Source organism: Carica papaya, chromosome 5 (genome assembly GCF_054855325.1).
Source record: "Carica papaya isolate Zhongbai chromosome 5, ASM5485532v1, whole genome shotgun sequence".
Taxonomy (NCBI): Eukaryota; Viridiplantae; Streptophyta; class Magnoliopsida; order Brassicales; family Caricaceae; genus Carica; species Carica papaya.
In genome coordinates, this window is record NC_142313.1 from 28,325,822 (window position 1) to 28,343,594 (window position 17,773).

The 17,773-nt window shown below is 46.1% G+C and overlaps 3 non-coding genes and 32 pseudogenes across 3 annotated transcripts; all 35 read right to left on the reverse strand.

The window, feature by feature from the left end:
• Positions 1 to 129: 129 nt before the first annotated feature.
• LOC148258684 (5S ribosomal RNA) lies at positions 130 to 248 on the reverse strand (annotated as a pseudogene).
• A 208-nt stretch (positions 249 to 456) lies between these two features.
• Positions 457 to 575, reverse strand: LOC148258685 (5S ribosomal RNA; annotated as a pseudogene).
• An 879-nt stretch (positions 576 to 1,454) lies between these two features.
• Positions 1,455 to 1,573, reverse strand: LOC148258686 (5S ribosomal RNA). Its single transcript, XR_015819690.1, has one exon. It is a non-coding gene; the product is annotated as a 5S ribosomal RNA (ribosomal RNA).
• Positions 1,574 to 2,001: 428 nt separating this feature from the next.
• LOC148258687 (5S ribosomal RNA) lies at positions 2,002 to 2,119 on the reverse strand (annotated as a pseudogene).
• A 920-nt stretch (positions 2,120 to 3,039) lies between these two features.
• On the reverse strand, positions 3,040 to 3,158 carry LOC148258688 (5S ribosomal RNA). Its single transcript, XR_015821222.1, has one exon. It is a non-coding gene; the product is annotated as a 5S ribosomal RNA (ribosomal RNA).
• A 209-nt stretch (positions 3,159 to 3,367) lies between these two features.
• LOC148258689 (5S ribosomal RNA) lies at positions 3,368 to 3,486 on the reverse strand (annotated as a pseudogene).
• A 203-nt stretch (positions 3,487 to 3,689) lies between these two features.
• Positions 3,690 to 3,807, reverse strand: LOC148258690 (5S ribosomal RNA; annotated as a pseudogene).
• Positions 3,808 to 4,368: 561 nt separating this feature from the next.
• On the reverse strand, positions 4,369 to 4,487 carry LOC148258691 (5S ribosomal RNA; annotated as a pseudogene).
• A 205-nt stretch (positions 4,488 to 4,692) lies between these two features.
• LOC148258692 (5S ribosomal RNA) lies at positions 4,693 to 4,811 on the reverse strand (annotated as a pseudogene).
• A 559-nt stretch (positions 4,812 to 5,370) lies between these two features.
• LOC148258693 (5S ribosomal RNA) lies at positions 5,371 to 5,489 on the reverse strand (annotated as a pseudogene).
• A 563-nt stretch (positions 5,490 to 6,052) lies between these two features.
• Positions 6,053 to 6,171, reverse strand: LOC148258694 (5S ribosomal RNA; annotated as a pseudogene).
• Positions 6,172 to 6,377: 206 nt separating this feature from the next.
• On the reverse strand, positions 6,378 to 6,496 carry LOC148258695 (5S ribosomal RNA; annotated as a pseudogene).
• Positions 6,497 to 6,700: 204 nt separating this feature from the next.
• On the reverse strand, positions 6,701 to 6,819 carry LOC148258696 (5S ribosomal RNA; annotated as a pseudogene).
• A 540-nt stretch (positions 6,820 to 7,359) lies between these two features.
• Positions 7,360 to 7,478, reverse strand: LOC148258697 (5S ribosomal RNA). Its single transcript, XR_015820178.1, has one exon. It is a non-coding gene; the product is annotated as a 5S ribosomal RNA (ribosomal RNA).
• Positions 7,479 to 8,041: 563 nt separating this feature from the next.
• Positions 8,042 to 8,160, reverse strand: LOC148258698 (5S ribosomal RNA; annotated as a pseudogene).
• A 180-nt stretch (positions 8,161 to 8,340) lies between these two features.
• LOC148258699 (5S ribosomal RNA) lies at positions 8,341 to 8,459 on the reverse strand (annotated as a pseudogene).
• Positions 8,460 to 8,956: 497 nt separating this feature from the next.
• LOC148258700 (5S ribosomal RNA) lies at positions 8,957 to 9,075 on the reverse strand (annotated as a pseudogene).
• Positions 9,076 to 9,280: 205 nt separating this feature from the next.
• Positions 9,281 to 9,399, reverse strand: LOC148258701 (5S ribosomal RNA; annotated as a pseudogene).
• A 210-nt stretch (positions 9,400 to 9,609) lies between these two features.
• On the reverse strand, positions 9,610 to 9,728 carry LOC148258702 (5S ribosomal RNA; annotated as a pseudogene).
• A 563-nt stretch (positions 9,729 to 10,291) lies between these two features.
• LOC148258703 (5S ribosomal RNA) lies at positions 10,292 to 10,410 on the reverse strand (annotated as a pseudogene).
• Positions 10,411 to 10,969: 559 nt separating this feature from the next.
• Positions 10,970 to 11,088, reverse strand: LOC148258704 (5S ribosomal RNA; annotated as a pseudogene).
• Positions 11,089 to 11,651: 563 nt separating this feature from the next.
• On the reverse strand, positions 11,652 to 11,770 carry LOC148258705 (5S ribosomal RNA; annotated as a pseudogene).
• A 206-nt stretch (positions 11,771 to 11,976) lies between these two features.
• Positions 11,977 to 12,095, reverse strand: LOC148258706 (5S ribosomal RNA; annotated as a pseudogene).
• A 204-nt stretch (positions 12,096 to 12,299) lies between these two features.
• Positions 12,300 to 12,417, reverse strand: LOC148258707 (5S ribosomal RNA; annotated as a pseudogene).
• A 565-nt stretch (positions 12,418 to 12,982) lies between these two features.
• Positions 12,983 to 13,101, reverse strand: LOC148258708 (5S ribosomal RNA; annotated as a pseudogene).
• Positions 13,102 to 13,306: 205 nt separating this feature from the next.
• LOC148258709 (5S ribosomal RNA) lies at positions 13,307 to 13,425 on the reverse strand (annotated as a pseudogene).
• A 559-nt stretch (positions 13,426 to 13,984) lies between these two features.
• Positions 13,985 to 14,103, reverse strand: LOC148258710 (5S ribosomal RNA; annotated as a pseudogene).
• Positions 14,104 to 14,664: 561 nt separating this feature from the next.
• On the reverse strand, positions 14,665 to 14,783 carry LOC148258711 (5S ribosomal RNA; annotated as a pseudogene).
• Positions 14,784 to 14,989: 206 nt separating this feature from the next.
• Positions 14,990 to 15,108, reverse strand: LOC148258712 (5S ribosomal RNA; annotated as a pseudogene).
• A 206-nt stretch (positions 15,109 to 15,314) lies between these two features.
• Positions 15,315 to 15,432, reverse strand: LOC148258713 (5S ribosomal RNA; annotated as a pseudogene).
• A 207-nt stretch (positions 15,433 to 15,639) lies between these two features.
• Positions 15,640 to 15,758, reverse strand: LOC148258714 (5S ribosomal RNA; annotated as a pseudogene).
• Positions 15,759 to 15,961: 203 nt separating this feature from the next.
• On the reverse strand, positions 15,962 to 16,079 carry LOC148258715 (5S ribosomal RNA; annotated as a pseudogene).
• A 560-nt stretch (positions 16,080 to 16,639) lies between these two features.
• Positions 16,640 to 16,758, reverse strand: LOC148258716 (5S ribosomal RNA; annotated as a pseudogene).
• A 206-nt stretch (positions 16,759 to 16,964) lies between these two features.
• On the reverse strand, positions 16,965 to 17,083 carry LOC148258717 (5S ribosomal RNA; annotated as a pseudogene).
• Positions 17,084 to 17,645: 562 nt separating this feature from the next.
• On the reverse strand, positions 17,646 to 17,764 carry LOC148258718 (5S ribosomal RNA; annotated as a pseudogene).
• Positions 17,765 to 17,773: the final 9 nt, after the last annotated feature.

Sequence of the window (17,773 nt, forward strand, 5' to 3'; positions counted from 1 at the left end):
CTGCATCTCTCCTTCTCGTTCTAATATCGATTAAAATGCCTCTGCTTCTTGACTCATATTTTCGTATAAACCAGTGGACTCTAGTTCCAGTCGCGCGTAACGTCGAACGACCTGTCTGAAAAAAAAAAATTCGTGCGACAAGTGGACATCCCAGGAGGTCACCCATCCGAGTACTACTCTCTCCCAAGCACACTTAACTACAGAATTCTGATGGGATCCGGTGTATTAGTGCTGGTATGATCCCTCATGTTTCATTCTGCACTGCAAATACATACACTCTTTCTCCTTCCATCCCCTCTCCCGTCATTTGTTTCCTTGTGCGTGCACTCTGCATCTCTCTTTCTCGTTCTAATATCAAGTAATATGCCCCGGCACCGTGACTCACCTTTGCAAATGAACCAGCGGTTTATAATTCCACTCGTGCGTAACGTCGAACAACCCATCCGAAAAAAAAAATAGGTGCAACACGAGGGCTTCCCAGGTGGACACCCATCCGAGTACTACTCTCGCCCAAACACACTTAACTGCGAAGTTCTGATGGGATCCGGATCTTTAGTGCTGGTATGATCGCACCTGTTTAATTTTGCGCTGCAAATTCATACACTCCTTCTCCTTTCTTCCCCTTCCCGTCATTTGTTTCCTTGTGCGTTCACACTTCACCTCTCATTCTCGTTCTAATATCGATTAAAATGCCCCTCCTTCTTGACTCACATTTGCGTATAAACCAGCGGACCCTAGTTCCAGACGCGCGTAACGTCGAACGACCCGTCTGAAAAAAAATTGGTGCGACACGAGTACTAAGCTCGCCCATCCGAGTACTAATCTCGCCCAAGAACACTTAACTGTGGGGTTCTGATAGGATCCGGTGCATTAGTGGTGGTATGATCGCACCTATTTAATTTCGTGCTGCAAATTAATAAACACATTCCCCTTTCTTCCTCCTCCCGTCATTTGTTTCCTTGTGCGGGCGCACTGCATCTCCCGTTCTCGTTCTAATATCAAGTAAAATGCTACGGTGCTGTGACTCACATTTGCGAATAAACCTGAGGACCATAATTCAAGTCGCGCGTATCATCGAAAGAATCATCTGCAAAAAAATGGGTGCAACACGAGGGCTTCCTAAGAAAATGGATGAAAAATAAGGACTTCGCAGGAGGTCACCCATCCTAGTGCTACTCTCGCCCAAGCACCCTTAACTTGCGGAGTTCTGATAGAATCCGTTGCATTGGTGCTGGTATGATTGCTCATGTTTCATTCTGCGCTGCAAATACATACACTTTTTCTCCCTCCATCCCCCCTCCCGTCATTTGTTTCCTTGTGCATGCACTCTGCACCTCTCTTTCTCGTTCTAATATCGATTAAAATGCCCCTGCTTCTTGACTCACATTTGCGTATAAACCAGCAGACCCTAGTTCTAGTCGCGCGTAACGTCGAACGACCCATCTGAAAATAAATTGGTGCGACACGAGGACTTCCCAGGAGGTCACCCAGCCGAGTACTACTCTCGCCCAAACACACTTAACTGCGGAGTTCGGATGGGATCCGGCGCATTAGTGCTGGTATGATCGCACCCCTTTAATTCCGCGCCGCAAATACATAAACTACTTCTCCTTTCTTCCCCCTCCTGTCATTTGTTTCCTTGTGCGTGCGCACTGCACCTCCCGTGCTCGTTCTAATATCAAGTAAAATGCTACGGTGCCGTGACTCACATTTGCGAATAAACCTGAGGACCATAATTCAAGTCGCGCGTATCGTCGAAAGAATCATCTGCAAAAAAATGGGTGCAACACGAGGACTTCCTAAGAAAATGGTGAAATATAAGGACTTCGCAGGAGGTCACCCATCCTAGTACTACTCTCGCCTAAGCACACTTAACTGCAGAGTTCTGATGGGATCCAGTGCATTAGTGTTGGTATTATGCCACTTGTTTAATTTTGCGTATAAACCAGCGGACCCTAATTCCAGACGCGCGTAACGTCGAACGACCTGTCTGAAAAAAAATTGGTGCGACACGAGGACTTCCCAGGAGGTCAACCATCCGAGTACTAATCTCGCTAAGCACACTTAACTGCGGAGTTCTGATGGGATCTGGGGCTTTAGTGCTGGTATGATCGCACCTGTTTAGTTTCGCGCTGCAAATACATACACTCCTTCTCCTTTCTTCCCCCTCCCGTCACTTGTTTCCTTGTGCGTTCACACTTCACCTTTCATTCTCGTTCTAATATCGATTAAAATGTCCCTGCTTCTTGACTCACATTTGCGTATAAACCAGCGGACCCTAGTTCCAGACGCCCGTAAAGTCGAACGACCCGTCTGAAAAAAAATTGGTGCGACACGAGGACTTCACAAGAAAATGGGTGAAATATAAGGACTTCGCAGGAGGTAACCCATGCTAGTACTACTCTCGCCCAAGCACCCTTACCTACGGAGTTCTGATAGAATCTGTTGCATTAGTGCTGGTATGATCGCACCTGTTTTATTTCGTGCTGAAAATACATACACTCCTTCTCCTTCCCCCACCCCCCTCCCATCATTTGTTTCCTTGTGCGTTCACACTGCACCTCTTTTTCTCGTTCTAATATCGATTAATATGCCCCTACTTCTTGACTCACATTTGCGAATAAACCTGAGGACCATAATTCAAGTCGCACGTATCGTCGAAAGAATCATCTGCAAAAAAATGGGTGCAACACGAGGACTTCCTAAGAAAATGGGTGAAATATAAGGACTTCGCAGGAGGTCACCCATCATAGTGCTGCTCTCACCCAAGCACCCCTAACTTGCGGAGTTCTGATAGAATCCGTTGCATTGGTGCTGGTATGATTGCTCATGTTTCATTATGCGCTGCAAATACATACACTTTTTCTCCCTTCATCACCCCTCTCGTCATTTGTTTCCTTGTGCGTGCACTCTGCATCTCTCCTTCTCGTTCTAATATCGATTAAAATGCCCATGCTTCTTGACTCACATTTGAGTATAAACCAGTGGACCCTAGTTCCAGTCGCGCGTAAAGTCGAACGACCCGTCTGAAAAAAAAAATTAGTGCGACACGAGGACTTCCCAGGAGGTCACCCATCCGAGTACTACTCTCGCCCAAGCACACTTATCTGCGGAGTTCTGATGGGATCCGGTGCATTAGTGCTGGTATGATCGCATCAGTTTAATTTCGCGCTGCAAATACATAAACTCCTTCTCCTTTCTTCCCCCTCCTGTCATTTGTTTCCTTGTGCGTGCGCACTGCACCTCTCGTTCTCATTCAAATATCAAGTAAAATGCCACGGCGCCGTGACTCACTTTTGCGAATAAATCTGTGAACCATAATTCAAGTCGCGCGTAACGTCGAACGGCACATCTGAAAAAAAAAAAATGGGTGCAACACGAGAACTTCCCAAGAGGTAACCCATCATTGTACTACTTTCGCCAAAGCACACTTAACTTCGGAGTCCAGATGGGATCCGGTGCATTTGTGCTGGTGTGACCGCACCTGTTTAATTTCGTGCTGAAAATACATACACTCCTTCTTCCCTCCCCCCTTCCATCATTTGTTTCCTTGTGCGTTCACACTGCACCTCTCCTTCTCGTTCTAATATCGATAAAAATGCCCCTGATTTTTTACTCACATTTGCGTATAAACCAACGGACCATAGTTCCAGTCGCGCGTAACGTCGAACGACCCATCTGAAAAAAAATTGTTGCGATACGAGGACTTCCCAAGAGGTCACCCATCCGAGTACTGCTCTCGCCCAAGCACACTTAACTGCAGAGTTCTGATGGGATCCAGTGCATTAGTGCTGGTATGATGCCACTTGTTTAATTTTGCGGTATAAATACATACACTCCTTCTCTTTTCTTCCTCCTCCCGTTATTTCTTTCCTTGTGCGTTCGCACTGCACCTCCCGTGCTCGTTATAATATCAAGTAAAATGCCACGGCGCCGTGACTCAAATTTGCGAATAAACCTGCGGACCATAAATCAAGTCGCGCGTAACGTCGAAAGAGTCATCTGCAAAAAAATGGGTGCAACACGAGGACCTCCCAAGAAAATAGGTGAAATATAAGGACTTCGCAGGAGGTCACCCATCCGAGTACTTTTCTCGCCCAAGCACCCTTAACTGCGGAGTTCTGATAGAATCTGTTGCATTAGTGCTGGTATGATCCCTCATGTTTCATTCTGCACTGCAAATACATACACTCTTTCTCCTTCCATCCCCCCTCCCGTGATTTGTTTCTTTGTGCGTGCACTCTGCATCTCTCTTTCTCGTTCTAATATCAAGTAATATGCCCCGGCACCGTGACTCACCTTTGCAAATGAACCAGCGGATTATAATTCCATTCGCGCGTAACGTCGAAAAACCCATCCGAAAAAAAATGGGTGCAACACAAGGGCTTCCCAGGTGGTCGCCCATCCGAGTACTACCCTCGCCCAAGCACACTTAACTGCAGAGTTCTGATGGGATCCAGAGCTTTAGTGCTGGTATGATCGCACCTGTTTAATTTCGCGCTTCAAATACATACACTTCTTCTCATTTCTTCCCCCTCCCGTCATTTGTTTCCTTGTGCGTTCGCACTTCACCTCTCATTCTTGTTCTAATATCGATTAAAATGCCCCTACTTCAGGACTCACATTTGCGTATAAACCAGCGGACCCTAGTTCCAGAAGCGCGTAACGTCGAACGACCTGTTTGAAAAAAAATTGGTGCGACACGAGGACTTTCAAGGAGGTCACCCATCCGAGTACTAATCTCGCCCAAGCACACTTAACTGCGGAGTTCTGATGGGATCCGGTGCATTAGTGCTGTTATGATCGCGCCTGTTTAATTTGGCGCTGCAAATACATAAACTCATTCTCCTTTCTTCCCCCTCCCGCCATTTGTTTCCTTGTGCGTGCGCATTGCACCTCCCCTACTCATTCTAATATCAAGTAAAATGCTACGGCGCCGTGACTCACATTTGCCAATAAACCTGAGGACCATAATTCAAGTCGCGCGTAACGTCGAAAGAATCATCTGCAAAAAAATGGGTGCAACACGAGGACTTCACAAGAAAATGGGTCAAATATAAGGACTTCGCAGGAGGTAACCCATGCTAGTACTACTCTCGCCCAAGCACCCTTACCTACGGAGTTCTGATAGAATCCGTTGCATTAGTGCTGGTATGATCGCACCTGTTTCATTTCGTGCTGAAAATACATACACTCTTTCTCCTTTCCTCCCCCTTCCATCAATTGTTTCCTTGTGCATTCACACTGCACCTCCCCTTCTCGTTCTAATATCGATTAAAATACCCCTGCTTCTTAACTCACATTTGTGTATAAACCAGCGGACCCTAGTTCCAGTCGCGCGTAGCGTAGAACGACCCGTCTGAAAAAAAATTGGTGCGATACGAGGACTTCCCAAGAGGTCACCCATCCGAGTACTACTCTAGCACAAGCACACTTGACTGCGGAGTTCTGATGGGATCCTGTGCATTAGTGCTGGTATGATCGCACCTGTTTAATTTCACGCTGCAAATACATAAACTCCTTCTCATTTCTTCCCCCTGCCGTCATTTGTTTCCTTGTGCGTGCGCACTGCACCTCCCGTGCTCGTTCTTATATCAAGTAAAATGCTACGGTGCCGTGACTCACATTTGCGAATAAATCTGAGGACGATAATTCAAGTCGCGCGTATCGTCGAAAGAATCATCTGCAAAAAAATGGGTGCAACACGAGGACTTCCTAAAAAAATGGGTGAAATATAAGGACTTCGAAGGAGGTCACCCATCCTAGAGCTACTCTCGCCCAAGCACCCTTAACTTGCAGAGTTCTGATAGAATCCGTTGTATTGGTGCTGGTATGATTGCTCATGTTTCATTCTGCGCTGCAAATACATACACTTTTTCTCCCTCCATCCCCCCTCCCGTCATTTGTTTCCTTTTGCGTGCACTATGCATCTCTCCTTCTCGTTCTAATATTGATTAAAATGCCCCTGCTTCTTGACTCACATTTGCGTATAAACTAGTGGACCCTAGTTCCAGTCGGGCGTAACGTCGAACGACCCGTCTGAAAAAAAAAATTAGTGCGACATGAGGACTTCCCAGGAGGTCACCCATCCGAGTACTACTCTTGCCCAAGCACTTTTAACTGCGGAGTTCTGATGGGATCCGGTACATTAGTGCTGGTATGATCGCACCTGTTTAATTTCGCGCTGCAAATACATAAACTCCTTCTCCTTTCTATCCCCTCCCGTCATTTGTTTCCTTGTGCGTGCGCACTGAACCTCTCGTTCTCGTTCAAATATCAAGAAAAATGCCACGGCGCCGTGACTCACATTTGCGAATAAATCTGCGGACCATAATTAAAGTCGCGCGTAACGTCGAACGGCACATCTGAAAAAAAAATGGGTGCAACACGAGAACTTCCCAGGAGGTAACCCATCATTGTACTACTTTCGCCAAAGCACACATAACTGCGGAGTTCTGATGGGATCCGGTGCATTTGTGCTTGTGTGACCGCACATGTTTAATTTCGTTCTGAAAATACATACACTCCTTCTTCCCTCCCCCCCTCCCATCAATTGTTTCCTTGTGCGTTCACACTGCACCTCTCCTTTTCGTTCTAATATCGATTAAAATGCCCCTGCTTCTTGATTCATATTTGCGTATAAACCAGCGGACCCTAGTTCAAGTCGTGCGTAACGTCGAACGACCCGTCTGAAAATAAATTTGTGCGACACAAGGACTTCCCAGTAGGTCACCCACCCGAGTACTACTCTCGTCCAAGCACACTTAACTGCGGTGTTCTGATGGGATCCGGTGCATTAGTGCTGGTATGATCGCACCCTTTTAATTCTGCGCTGCAAATACATAAATTCCTTCTCCTTTCTTCCCCCTCCCGTCATTTATTTCCTTGTGCGTGCGCACTGCACCTCCCGTGCTCGTTCTAATATCAAGTAAAATGCTACGGTGCCGTGACTCACATTTGCGAATAAACCTGAGGACCATAATTCAAGTCGCGCGTATCGTCGAAAGAATCATCTGCACATCTGAAAAAAAGAAAATGGGTGCAACACGAGAACTTCCCATGAGGTAACCAATCATTGTACTACTTTCGCCAAAGCACACTTAACTGCGGAGTTCTGATGGGATGTGGTGCATTTGTGCTGGTGTGACCGCACCTGTTTAATTTCGTGCTGAAAATACATACACTCCTTCTTCCCTCCCCCCTCCCATCATTTGTTTCCTTGTGCGTTCACTCTGCACCTCTCTTTCTCGTTCTAATATCGATTAAAATGCCCTGCTTCTTGACTCACATTTGTGTATAAACCAGCAGAACATAGTTCCAGTCACGCGTAACGTCGAACGACCCGTCTGAAAAAAAAAATTAGTGCGACACGAGGACATCCCAGGAGGTCACCCATCCGAGTACTACTCTCGCCCAAGCACACTTAACTGCGGAGTTCTGATGGGATCCGGTGCATTAGTGCTGGTATGATCGCACCTCTTAAATTTTCCGCTGCAAATACATAAACTCATTCCCCTTTCTTCCCCCTCCCGTCATTTGTTTCCTTGTGCGTGCACACTGCACCTCCCGTTCTCGTTCTAATATCAAGTAAAATGCTACAGCGCCGTGCCTCACATTTGCGAAGAAACCTGAGGACCATAATTCAAGTCGTGCGTAACGTCGAAAGAATTATCTGCAAAAAAATGGGTGCAACACGAGGACTTCACAAGAAAATGGGTGAAATATAAGGACTTCGCAGGAGGTAACCCATGCTAGTACTACTCTCGCCCAAGCACCCTTACCTACGGAGTTCTGATTGAATCTGTTGCATTAGTGCTGGAATGATCGCACCTGTTTCATTTCGCGCTGCAAAAATATACACTCCTTCTCCTTTCTTCCCCCTCCCCTCATTTGTTTCCTTGTGCGTGCGCACTGCACCTCTCATTCTCGTTCAAATATCAAGTAAAATGCCACGGCGCCGTGACTCGCATTAGCAAATAAATCTACGGACTATAATTAAAGTCGCGCGTAAGGTCGAGTGGCACATCTGAAAAAAAGGAAAAGGGTACAACACGAGAACTTCCTAGGAGGTAACCCATCATTGTACTACTTTCGCCAAAGCACACTTAACTGCGGAGTTCTGATGGGATCCGGTGCATTTGTGCTGGTGTGACCGCACCTGTTTAATTTCGTGTTGAAAATACATACACTCCTTCTTCCCTCCCCCCCTCCCATCATTTGTTTCCTTATGCGTTCACACTGCACCTCTCCTTCTCGTTCTAATATCGACACATTTGCGTATAAACCAGTGGACCATAGTTCCAGTCGCGCGTAACGTCGAACGACCTGTCTAAAAAAAAATAGGTGCGACACGAGAACTTCCCAGGAGGTCACCCATCTGAGTACTACTCTCGCCCAAGCACACTTAATTGCAGAGTTCTGATGGGATCTAGTGCATTAGTGCTGGTATTATCGCACCGGTTTAATTCCACGCTGCAAATACATAAACTCCTTCTCCTTTCTTCCCCCTCCCATCATTTGTTTCCTTGTGCGTGCGCATTGCACCTCCCGTGCTTGTTCTAATATAAAGTAAAATACTACGGTGCCGTGACTCACATTTGCGAATAAACCTGAGGACCATAATTCAAGTCACGCGTATCGTCGAAAGAATCATCTGCAAAAAAATGGGTGCAACACGAGGACTTCCTAAGAAAATGGGTGAAATATAAGAACTTCGCAGCAGGTCACCCATCCGAGTACTTTTCTCGCCCAAGCACCCTTAACTGCGGAGTTCTGATAGAATCCGTTGCATTAATGCTAGTATGATCCCTCATGTTTCATTCTGCACTGCACCTCTCATTTTCGTTCAAATATCAAGTACAATGCCACGGTGCCGTGACTCACATTTGCGAATAAATCTGCGGACCATAATTAAAGTCGCGCGTAACGTCGAACGGCACATCTGAAAAAAAGAAAATGGGTGCAACACGAGAACTTCCCACGAGGTAACCCATCATTGTACTACTTTCACCAAAGCACACTTAACTGCGGAATTCTGATGGGATCCGGTGCATTTGTGCTGGTATGATCGCACCTGTTAAATTTTGCGCTGCAAATACATAAACTCATTCCCCTTTCTTCCTCCTCCCGTCATTTGTTTCCTTGTGCGTGCACTCTGCATCCATCCTTCTCGTTCTAATATCGATTAAAATGCCCTTGCTTCTTGACTCACATTTGCGTATAAACCAGTGGACCCTAGTTCCAGTCGCGCGTAACATCGAACGACCCGTCTGAAAAAAAATTAGTGCGACACGAGGACTTCCCAAGAGGTCACCCATCTGAGTACTACTCTCTCCCAAGCACACTTAACTGCGGAATTTTGATGGGATCCGGTGCATTAGTGCTGGTATGATCGAACCTGTTTAATTTCGCGCTGCAAATACATAAACTCCTTATCCTTTCTTCCCCTTCCCGTCATTTGTTTCCTTGTGCATGCGCACTGCACCTCTCGTTCTCGTTCAAATATCAAGTAAAATGCCACGGCGCCGTGACTCACATTTGCGGATAAATCTGCGGACCATAATTAAAGTCGCGCATAATGTTGAACGGCACATCTGAAAAAAAAGAAAATGGGTGCAACACGAGAACTTCCCAGGAGGTAACCCATCATTGTACTACTTTCGCCAAAGCACACTTAACTGCGAAGTTCTGAAGCGATCCATTGCATTTGTGCTGGTATGATCGCACCCGTTTAATTTTGCGCTGCAAATACATAAACTCCTTCTCCTTTCTTCCCCCTCCCCTCATTTGTTTCCTTGTGCGTGCGCACTGCACCTCCCGTGCTCGTTCTAATATCAAGTAAAATGCTACGGTGCCGTGACTCACATTTGTGAATAAACCTGAGGACCATAATTCAAGTTGCGCGTATCGTCGAAAGAATCATCTGCAAAGAAATGGGTGCAACACGAGGACTTCCTAAGAAAATGGGTGAAATATAAGGACTTCGCAGGAGGTCACCCATCCTAGTGCTTCTCTCGCCCAAGCACCCTTAACTTGCGGAGTTCTGATAGAATCCGTTGCATTGGTGCTGGTATAATTGCTCATGTTTCATTCTGTGCTGCAAATACATACACTTTTTCTCCCTCCATCCCCCCTCCCGTCATTTGTTTCCTTGTGCGTGCACTCTGCATCTCTTTTTCTCGTTCTAATATCAATTAAAATGCCCCTGCTTCTTGACTCACATTTGCCTATAAACCAGTTGACCCTAGTTCCAGTCGCGCGTAACGTCGAACGACCCGTCTGAAAAAAAAAATTAGTGCGATACGAGGACTTCCCAGGAGGTCACCCATCCGAGTACTACTCTCGCCTAAGCACACTTAAATGCAGAGTTCTGATGGGATCTGGTGCATTAGTGCTGGTATGATCGCAGCTGTTTAATTTTGCGCTGCAAATACATAAACTCATTCCCCTTTCTTCCCCCTGCCGTCATTTGTTTCCTTGTGCGTGCGCACTGCACCTCCCGTTCTCGTTCTAATATCAAGTAAAATGCTACAGCACCGTGACTCACATTTGCGAATAAACCTGAGGACCATAATTCAAGTCGCGCGTAACGTCGAAAGAATCATCTGCAAAAAAATGGGTGCAACACGAGGACTTCACAAGAAAATGGTTGAAATATAAGGACTTCGCAGGAGGTAACCCATGCTAGTACTACTCTCGCCCAAGCACCCTTACCTACGGAGATCTGATAGAATCCGTTGCATTAGTGCTGGTATGATCGCACCTGTTTCATTTTGTGCTGAAAATACATACACTCCTTATCTTTCCCTCCCCCTCCCATCAATTGTTTCCTTGTGCGTTCACACTGCACCTCTCATTCTCGTTCTAATATTGATTAAAATGCCCCTGCTTCTTGACTCAGATTTGCGCATAAACCAGCGGACCCTAGTTCCAGTCGCGCGTAACGTCGAACGACCCGTCTGAAAAAAAATTGTTGCGACCCGAGGACTTCCCAAGAGGTCACCCATCCGAGTACTACTCTCGCCCAAGCGCACTTAACTGCGGAGTTCTGATGGGATCTAGTGCATTACTGCTGGTATGATCGCACCCGTTTAATTCCGCGCTGCAAATACATAAACTCCTTCTCCTTTCTTCCCCCTCCCGTCATTTGTTTCCTTGTGCGTGCGCATTGCACCTCCCGTGCTCGTTCTAATATAAAGTAAAATACTAGGGTGCCGTGACTCACATTTGCGAATAAACCTGAGGACCATAATTCAAGTCATGCGTATCGTCGAAAGAATCATCTGCAAAAAAATGGGTGCAACACGAGGAGTTCCTAAGAAAATGGGTGAAATATAAGAACTTCGCAGGAGGTCACCCATCCGAGTACTTTTCTCGCCCAAGCACCCTTAACTGCGGAGTTCTGATAGAATCTGTTGCATTGGTACTGGTATGATTGCTCATGTTTCATTCTGCACTGCAAATACATACACTTTTTCTCCATCCATCCCCCCTCCCGTCATTTGTTTCCTTGTGCGTGCACTCTGCATCTCTCCTTCTCGTTCTAATATCGATTAAAATGCCCCTGCTTCTTGACTCACATTTGCGTATAAACCAGTGGACCCTAGTTCCAGTCGAACATAACGTCGAACGACCCGTCTGAAAAAAAAAAATTAGTGCGACACGAGGACTTCCCAAGAGGTCACCCATACGAGTACTACTCTCGCCAAAGCACACTTAACTGCGGAGTTTTGATGGGATCCGGTGCATTAGTGCTGGTATGATCGCATCTGTTTAATTTCTCGCTGCAAATACATAAACTCCTTCTCCTTTCTTCCCCCTCCCGTCATTTGTTTCCTTGTGTGTGCGCACTGCACCTCTCGTTCTCATTCAAATATCAAGTAAAATGCCACGGTGCCGTGACTCACATTTGCGAATAAATCTGCGGACCATAATTAAAGTCGCGCATAACGTCGAACGGCACATCTGAAAAAAAAATGGGTGCAGCACGAGAACTTCCCAGGAGGTAACCCATCCTTGTAATACTTTCGCCAAAGCACAGTTAACTGTTGAGTTCTGATGGGATCCGGTGCATTTGTGCTGGTGTGACCACACCTGTTTAATTTTGTACTGAAAATAAATACACTCCTTCTTCCCTCCCCCCCTCCCATCATTTGTCTCCTTGTGCGTTCACACTGCACCTCTCCTTCTCGTTCTAATATCGATTATAATGCCCCTGATTCTTGACTCACATTTGCGTATAAACCAGCGGACCATAGTTCCAGTCGCGCGTAACGTCGAACGACCCATCTGAAAAAAAATTATTGCGATACGAGGACTTCCCAAGAGGTCACCCATCCGAGTACTACTCTCGCCCAAGCACACTTAACTGCAGAGTTCTGATGGGATCCAGTGCATTAGTGCTAGTATGATGCCACTTGTTGAGTTTTGCGCTTCAAATACATACACTCCTTCTCTTTTCTTCCTCCTCCCGTCATTTGTTTCCTTGTGCGTGCGCACTGCACCTCCCGTACTCGTTCTAATATCAAGTAAAATGCCACGGTGCCGTGAATCACATTTGCGAATAAACCTGCGGACCATAAATCAAGTCGCGCGTAACGTCGAAAGAATCATCTGCAAAAAGATTGGTGCAACACGAGGACCTCCCAAGAAAATGGGTGATATATATAAGGACTTCGCAGGAGGTCACCCATCCGAGTACTTTTCTCGCCCAAGCACCCTTAACTGCGGAGTTCTGATAGAATCCTTTGCATTAGTGCTGGTATGATCCCTCATGTTTCATTCTGCACTGCAAATACATAAACTCTTTCTCCTCCCATCCCCCCTCCCGTCTTTTGTTTCCTTGTGTGTGCACTCTGCATCTCTCTTTCTCGTTCTAATATCAAGTAATATGCCCCGGCACCGTGACTCACCTTTGCAAATGAACCAGCGGTTTATAATTCCATTCGCGCGTAACGTTGAACAACCCATCCGAAAAAAAAAATTGGTGCAACACGAGGGCTTCCCAAGTGGTCACCCATCCGAGTACTACTCCCGCCCAAGTACACTTAACTGCGGAGTTCTGATGGGATCCGAAGCTTTAGTGCTGGTATGATCGCACCTGTTTAATTTCACGCTGCAAATACATACACTCCTTCTCCTTTCTTCCCCTTCCTGTCATTTGTTTCCTTGTGCGTTCACACTTTACCTCTCATTCTCGTTCTAATATCGATTAAAATTCCCCTGTTTCTTGACTCACATTTGCGTATAAACCAGCGGACTCTAGTTCCAGACGTGCGTAACGTCGAACGACCCGTCTGAAAAAAAATTGGTGCGACACGAGTACTTCCCAGGAGGTCACCCATCCGAGTACTAATCTCGCCCAAGCACACATAACAGCGGAGTTCTGATGGGATCCGGTGCATTAGTGCTGGTATGATCGCACCTGTTTAATTTCGTGCTGCAAATACATATACTCATTCCCCTTTCTTCCCCTTCCTGTCATTTGTTTCCTTGTGCGTACGCACTCCACCTCCCGTTTTCGTTCTAATATCAAGTAAAATGTCACGGCATCGTGACTCACATTTGCGAATAAACCTGAGAACCATAATTCAAGTCGCGCGTAACGTCGAAAGAATCATTTGCAAAAAAATGGGTGCAACACGAGGACTTCACAAAAAAATGGGTGAAATATAAGGACTTCGCAGGAGGTAACCCATGCTAGTACTACTCTCGCCAAAGCACCCTTACCTACGGAGTTCTGATAGAATCCGTTGCATTAGTGCTGGTATGATCGCACCTGTTTCATTTCGTGCTGAAAATACATACACTCCTTCTCCTTCCCTCCCCCTCCCATCAATTGTTTCCTTGTGCGTTCACACTGCACCTCTTCTTCTCGTTCTAATATCGATTAAAATGCCCTTGCTTCTTGACTCACATTTGTGTATAAACCAGCGGACCCTAGTACCAGTCGCGCGTAACGTCGAACGACCCGTCTGAAAAAAAATTGGTGCGACACGAGGACTTCCCAAGAGGTCACCCATCCGAGTACTACTCTCGCCCAAGCATACTTAACTGCAGAGTTCTGATAGGATCCGGTGCATTAGTGCTGGTATGATCGCACTCGTTTAATTCCGCGCTGCAAATACATAAATTCCTTTTCCTTTCTTCCCTCTCCCGTCATTTGTTTTCTTGTGCGTGCGCACTGCACCTCCTGTCCTCGTTCTAATATCAAGTAAAATGCTACGGTGCCGTGACTCACATTGGCGAATAAACCTGAGGACCATAATTCAAGTCGTGCGTAACGTCGAAAGAATCATCTGTAAAAAAATGGGTGCAACACGAGGACTTCCTAAGATAATAGGTGAGATATAAGGACTTCGCATGAGGTTACCCATCCTAGTTCTACTCTCGCCCAAGCACCCTTAACTTGCGGAGTTCTGATAGAATCCGTTGCATTGGTGCTGGTATGATCGCTCATGTTTCATTCTACGCTGCAAATACATACACTCTTTCTCCCTCCATCCCCTCTCCTGTCATTTGTTTCCTTGTGCGTGCACTCTGCATCTCTCCTTCTTGTTCTAATATCAAGTAAAATGCCCTGGCATCGTGACTCACCTTTGCGAATGAACCAGCGGCTTATAATTGCATTCGCGCGTAACGTCGAACGATCCATCCGAAAAAAAATGGGTGCAACACGAGGACTTCCCAGGAGGTCACCAATCCGAGTACTACTCCTGCCCAAGCACACTTAACTGCTAAGTTCTGATGGGATACAGTGCATTAGTGCTGGTATGATGGCACCTATTTAATTTCGCACTGCAAATACGTACACTCCTTCTCCTTTCTTCCCCTTCTCGTCATTTGTTTCCTTGTGCGTGTGCACTGCACCTCTCGTTCTCGTATAAATATCAAGTAAAATGCCACGGCGCAGTGACTCACATTTTCGAATAAATCTGCGTACTATAATTAAAGTCGTGCGTAACGTCGAATGGCACATCTGAAAAAAAAATGGGTGCAACACGAGAACTTCCCAGGAGGTAACCCATCCTTGTACTACTTTTGCCAAAGCACACTTAACTGCGGAGTTCTGATGGGATTCGGTATATTTGTGCTGGTGTGATAGCACCTGTTTAATTTCGTGCTGAAAATACATACACTCTTTCTCCTTCCCTCCCCCCTCCCATCATTTGTTTCCTTGTGCGTTCACACTGCACCTCTTTTTCTCGTTCTAATATCGATTAATATGCCCCTGCTTCTTGACTCACATTTGCGTATAAACAAGTGGACAATAGTTCCAGTTGCGCGTAACGTCGAACGACCCGTCTGAAAAAAAATTAGTGCGACACGAGGACTTCCCAGGAGGTCACCCATCCGAGTCTACTTTCGCCCAAGCACACTTAATTGCGGAGTTCTGATGGGATCCGGTGCATTAGTGATGGTATGATCGCACCTGTTTAATTTCGCACTGCAAATACATAAACTCCTTCTCCTTTCTTCCTCTCCCGTCAATTGTTTCCTTGTGCGTGCGCACTGTACCTCTCGTTCTCGTTCAAATATCAAGTAAAATGCCACGGCGCCGTGACTCACATTTGCGAATAAATCTGCGAACCATATTAAAGTCGTGCGTAACGTCGAATGGCACATCTGAAAAAAAGAAAATGGGTGCAACACGAGAACTTCCCAGGAGGTAACCCATCATTGTACTACTTACGCCAAAGCACACTTAACTACGTAGTTCTGATGGGATCCGGTGCATTTGTGCTAGTGTGACCGCACCTGTTTAATTTCGTGCTGAAAATACATACACTCCTTCTTCCCTCCCCCCTCCCATCTTTTGTTTCCTTGTGCGTTCACACTGCACCTCTCCTTCTCGTTCTAATATCGATTAAAATGCCCCTGATTCTTGATTCACATTTGCGTATAAACCAGCGGACCATAGTTCTAGTCACGCGTAACGTCGAACGACCCATCTGAAAAAAAATTGTTGCAATACGAGGACTTCCCAAGAGGTCACCCATCCAAGTACTACTCTCGCCCAAGCACACTTAATTGCAGAGTTCTGATGGGATCCAGTGCAGTAGTGCTGGTATGATGCCACTTGTTTAATTTTGTGCTTCAAATACATACACTCATTCTCTTTTCTTCTTCATCCCGTCATTTGTTTCCTTGTGCGTGCGCACTGCACCTCCCGTACTCGTTCTAATATCAAGTAAAATGCCACGGCGCCGTGACTCACATTTGCGAATAAATCTGCGGACCATAAATCAAGTCGCGCGTAACGTGGAAAGAATCATCTACAAAAAGATGGGTGCAACACGAGGACCTCCCAAGAAAATGGGTGAAATATAAGGACTTCGCAGGAGGTCACCCATCCGAGTACTTTTCTCGCCCAAGCACCCTTAATTGCGGAGTTCTGATAGAATCCGTTGCATTAGTGCTGGTTGATCCCTCATGTTTCATTCTGCACTGCAAATACATACACTCTTTCTTCTTCCATCTCCCCTCCCGTCATTTGTTTCCTTGTGCGTGCACTCTGCATCTCTCTTTCTCGTTCTAATATCAAGTAATATGCCCCAGCACCGTGACTCACATTTGCAAATGAACCAACGGTTTATAATTCCATTCGCGCGTAACGTCGAACAACCCATCCGAAAAAAAATAGGTGCAAAACGAGGGCTTCCCAAGTGGTCACCCATCCGAGTACTACTCTCGCCCAAGCACACTTAACTGCGTAGTTCTGATGGGATCCGTAGCTTTAGTGCTGGTGTGATCGCACCTGTTTAATTTCGCGCTGCAAATACATACACTCCTTCTCCTTTCTTCCCCCTCCCGTCATTTGTTTCCTTGTGCGTTCACACTTCACCTCTCATTCTCGTTCTAATATCGATTAAAATGCCCCTGATTCTTGACTCACATTTGCGTATAAACCAGCGGACCCTAGTTCCAAACGTGCGTAGTGTCGAACGATCCGTCCGAAAAAAAAATTGGTGCGACATGAGGACTTCCCAGGAGGTCACCCATCCGAGTACTAATCTCGCCCAAGCACACTTCACTGCAGAGTTCTGATGGGATCCGGTACATTAGTGCTGGTATGATCGCACCAGTTTAATTTTCACTGCAAATACATAAACTCATTCCCCTTTCTTCCTCCTCCCGTCATTTGTTTCCTTGTGCGTGCGCACTGCACCTCCCGTTCTCGTTCTTATATCAAATAAAATGCTACAGCGCTGTGACTCACATTTGCGAATAAACCTGAGGACCATAATTCAAGTCGCGCGTAATGTCGAAAGAATCATCTGTAAAAAAATGGGTGCAACACGAGGACTTCACAAGAAAATGGGTGAAATATAAGGACTTCGCAGGAGGTAACCCATGCTAGTACTACTCTCGCCCAAGCACCCTTACCTACGGAGTTCTGATAGAATCTGTTGCATTAGTGCTGGAATGATCGCACTCGTTTCATTTCGCGCTGCAAAAATATACACTCCTTCTCCTTTCTTCCCCCTCCCGTCATTTGTTTCCTTGTGTGTGCGCACTGCACCTCTCGTTCTCGTTCAAATATCAAGTAAAATGCCACAGTGCCGTGACTCGCATTTGCGAATAAATCTACGGACCATAATTAAAGTCGCGCGTAACGTCGAACGGCACATCTGAAAAAAAGAAAATTGGTGCAACACGAGAACTTCCTAGGAGGTAACCCATCATTGTACTACTTTCGCCAAAGCACACTTAACTATGGAGTTCTGATGGGATCCGGTGCATTTGTGCTGGTTTGACCGCACTTGTTTAATTT